Genomic DNA, 4,625 nt, shown 5'->3' with positions numbered 1-4,625 from the left:
CGTGTCGGAATTCAGAGAAGGTTCGTCATTTGAGGCAAAGGCATCACAACACAGGAAGGGTCTTGCACAGGCTTGTTTAACTGGAAGGCTTCAGCTTGGGCTGGTGATAGTTGAGTTCCAGCTCCTTGCTGCCAGTACTGGGCAACTGTGGTGTAGCATTAAAAACATAATGTATGGGGTGTTAAGGGAGGGGTTAGTACCTCTGGTGGGGGGATAGTCTGTCCATCTTTGGCCCCTACCCTGCACTCAGCTCTCACCTGTGGCTCCTAGAAGCTGTCAGCAGGTGATAGTGGCCACAGTCCCAAGATTTGGCTTTGACTGGCCAGCAAAACCAGGTGAGGGCAGCCAATGGATCTCAAACCCTCAATTCCTCCTAGGAGGTTTAGATTCTAGTATAAGAGGCATCTGAACGAAGTTCCTTTGTAAGAGCATGGCCTGAGCTGGCCAGTTAAGTCCCGCCATTTCTCTTCAAAAGTTGCATTGTTTTCTCCTAGTAAAAATGTTTCATGAGCTGCATACTATTTTTGAAGGAACGTGGGTGGCGCTGTGGGTTAAACCACAGAATCTAGGACTTGCTGATCAGAAGGTCAGCGGTTCGAATCCCCACGACGGAGTGAGCTCCCGTTGCTCGGTCCCTGCTCCTGCCAACCTAGCAGTTCAAAAGCACGTCAAAATGCAAGTAGATAAATAGGTACCACTCCAGCGGGAAGGTAAACGGCGTTTCCATGCGCTGCTCTGGTTCACCAGAAGCGGCTTGGTCATGCTGGCCGCATGAGCCGGAAGCTGTACGCCAGCTCCCTCGGCCAATAAAGCGAGATGAGCGCCGCAACCCCTTCCCGCCGGAGTGGTACCTATTTATCTACTTGCACTTTGACGTGCTTTCGAACTGCTAGGTTGGCAGGAGCAGGGACCGAGCAACGGGAGTTCACCCCGTCATGGGGATTTGAACCACCGACCTTCTGATCAGCAAGTCCTAGGTTCTGTGGTTTAACCCACAGCGCCAGCCGCATCCCTACATTGTCCAACCTCCTGCATTGCAGGAATCTCAACTAAAGCGTTCATGACTGATAGCCACCCAGCGTCTGATGCCATGCTGTTACCAGACTGGTCCTTTTCCCACTTCACCTGGTTGGGTGCCGTGTCATCTTCAGGTGGAGCTCAATAAGCTGGTGTGTGTGTGCTTTGGCTGATGCTAGAGACACAGGATTGCCTTGCTCTGTTCTGGACCCAAGTGGTACAACTCATGCAACACGTTGGCAACTAATATACACACAATAATTACCAAAATAATTATACATTCTTTATCAATCTTCTGAAATATACAAAACCTTGTAGAAAGGCACAGAGACTTACAAACTACCCCACCTAAGATGAACTTATAATGTCTGGTTTCAATGGATTTTTTCAAATGCTTAACTCAGTCTTTTGTTTTCTTTATATTTTCGGGTAAGTTCATGAAGGTACCAACAAAGGTGTTGTTCACAATACAGCGGTACCTCGGGTTACATACGCTTCAGGTTACAGACTCCGCTAACCCAGAAATAGTGCTTCAGGTTAAGAACTTTGCTTCAGGATGAGAACAGAAATCGTGCTCCAGCGGCGCGGCAGCAGCGGAGGCCCCATTAGCTAAAGTGGTGCGTCAAGTTAAGAACAGTTTCAGGTTAAGAACGGACCTCCAGAACGAATTAAGTACTTAACCCGAGTGTAATGGCTATGAGTTACTCGTGCGTAAACTGGTGCCTCTCTAGGCTAATTTGCCTTGTTAAACCTTTCTGATTGCACAGCCCTTGCTCATTGCGGCTGCCTCAGTCACTGGCAGAATCCGTCAGTGGGCGTTTCTTGAACCTCTTCCAACATAAAAGTTGTTTGACACCCAGTCTCCTCCTTCTCTCACTGCGCGGGAGTCTTCTGCGCAGGGAAAGCGTGGGTAGCGGAGGACCTGGGCTCTCCTCACTGATGTCCAGTGAAGAGTCCTGGAGCCCTCTCTCCAATTCCCCCGTCTGCCCCCCTTCATCCCTGGTGTTGCGCTGATTAGCTTCCCCCTCTACTGAGCTGTTTCTCCCCCTGCTGCTGGGTCCTTCGCCAGCAGAATCTGTGAGCCTCCCCTTCGCCTCTCGCTCTGATGTCAGTTCCCTGACACCGAGGTACCACTGTACTGAGATGCTAGTGAAGTTGTAGGCAGGGTGCCGGCGTTTTGCACCCGTTTCACCCTGGCAGTCCAAGTAATCAAGAGGCCGCTGTTTGCCCCCGATGGGGGCCCTTCTATGGGGCTTGCAGGTAGCACACTCCCCAAGGTAGTTTTCTGGGCTTCTTCAGTGGTCTAATCTCAAAGCCTTGATACGTATATTGATATTCAATTTCATAAAGAATACTATTTCTTGGCTTAAGCTTAAGAGACTGATTTGCTTAGCAGCCGAATAGCTCAGTATGCCGGTGTGTGTGTGTGCTTTTGCTGACGCTGGAGACAAAGGCTTGCCTTGCTCTGTTCTGGACCCAAAGCTATGCGGCTTGGGGTTTTCCTGGAAACCTCCTAATGGGGAAAATCTACTGGCGTGTTAATGCTGTGAACCCTTTGAGAAACAAGATTTCGGCTCCACTTTTAAGTATGGTGGTCTGGCTGGAGGAAGCATTGTCCTCATTGGATTAGAGCATCTCTGAGATCTGGTGTTTAATATTAAGGACTATCAAAAAATCCGGCAGAGAGGAACTGAGAGACAATTAAGGGCCTCGGACGTGAGATCTCCAGGCTGATAGCAGATTAAGACTGATGGATATTTGTTGGGGATTGAAACCGGGAAAGGGGATGGGGTGGGGTTTGGGGATCCAAAGGGTGTGTAAATATAATCTGTCTTTTTCTTTAATTTGTTTTGATATCAGTATGAAAAGTGGGGAATTCGTGGAAAGGAATTTGGGTCGACTTTAGAAAAAAGGATTTAAGAATGAGTACTGAGGTATAAATTTTGAGGTATATAAGGTAAAATTGGTGTGTTTTTTTCCAAAAAATGAATCAAGTATAAAAAGGTTAAAAACTGGGGATAAGAACTTGTTGAATTTACAATCTAAATGGGAATATAAGAAGGGGAGGTTTGGGGAAGTCAGGGAAAGATGTTATAGAAAATAAGGATTACAAATTGTATGTGTTTTTAATTTTTCTTTTTCTTTTTTGGCTTTTGAAAATGGAAAATTCCTAATAAATATTTATTAAAAAAAATGCTGTGAACCCTTTGACCTTATGCTTATTTACAAGTAGACAGACAACTTGTGTATGATTTACCGTATTTTTTGCTCTATAAGACGCACTTTTCCCCCTCCAAAAATGAAGGGGAAATGTGTGTGCGTCCTATGGAGCGAATGCAGGCTTTCGCTGAAGCCTGGAGAGCAAGAGGGGTCAGTGCACACCGACCCCTCTCCCTCTCCAGGCTTCAGGGATAGCCGCCTGAAGCCTCCGGCGTGCAGGGGAGAGCAAGACTCTCCTGGCTTTAGCGAAAGGAACCCGAAGCCTTTGGAGTGCAGCGTGAATTCCCGTTGCTCCAAAGGCTTCAGGCGGCTATCCCTGAAGCCTTCAGAGTGCAGCGGGAACTTGCGCTGTGCTCCGAAGGCTTCGGGTTCCTTTTGCTGAAGCCGGGAGAGCAAGACTCTCCTGGCATCAGCAGAGAGAGAGAGCTGTGCAGCGCCCCTTCAGCGAAGCGGGGGGAGCAATGGAAGGGGGTCCGTTTCTCCTGCAGCGCTGAGCAGAGAGGGGGAGAATTCCCCCCCCTGTTCTCCCCCTCCTATGGTCCGGTGCATCCTATAGAGCGAAAAATACGGTGCTTGCATAGTTACAGCTTTGCCCAGGTGGTGTGAAAATAAATAATGGAAAGGGAAGGAACAGTTGGGAGAGGTGGTCCCGAGATTTCATATGACCTGTCTGGAACCCTGTAAGAAAGGCTTTAAAAAGCTCTCCCTGTGCTGTTTTCCTGGTAAGGAAAGTTTTTGAGCTATCCGCCTTGCTTACTGGGCTTTGGGAAGATTGCATGAGGCCTTTGGGAAGCTCCCACAGCTTCCCAGAGGCCTCGCATGACCTCCCCAGAGCCTATTAAGTTAGGGGTGGTTCCAAGGGGTCTTATTGACTTTGTGTCAGCCTCCAGTGACCTTCATTCGAAGGAAACCGAACCAGGGAAAATGTAGGCACTGCTTGGAAGGGCAACAATACTATTTCATGTGCAAAGTACTGCACTGTTCAGCTTTGCCTTGTCTTTCACCCTCACAATCCGGCCTTCAGGATTCCCACCCGACCACACCCTTCAGCGGCATTGCCACATCCCCTCCTCATGCGCCTGGCTACAATGTGTGCTTAAGTCAGGGGTCCGCAAACTTTTTCAGCAGGGGGCCAGTCCACTGTCCCTCAGACCTTGTGGGGGGCAGGACTATATTTTGAAGGAAAAAACCCCCACGGATGAATTCCTAAGCCCCACAAATAACCCAGAGATGCATTTTAAATAAAAGGACACCTTCTACTCAGGTAAAAACACGCTGATTCCCGGACCGCCCACGGGCTGGATTTAGGCCGTGAGTGGGCTGGATCCGGCCCCTAGCTTGCCTACCCATGGCTTGAACAGTGACACCACCACCAGCAGTGGGGATTT

The sequence above is a fragment of the Podarcis vaucheri genome, assembly GCF_965113315.1.
Source record: "Podarcis vaucheri genome assembly, chromosome: 18".
NCBI lineage: Eukaryota > Metazoa > Chordata > Lepidosauria > Squamata > Lacertidae > Podarcis > Podarcis vaucheri.
This window is presented reverse-complemented; position numbering follows the sequence as displayed.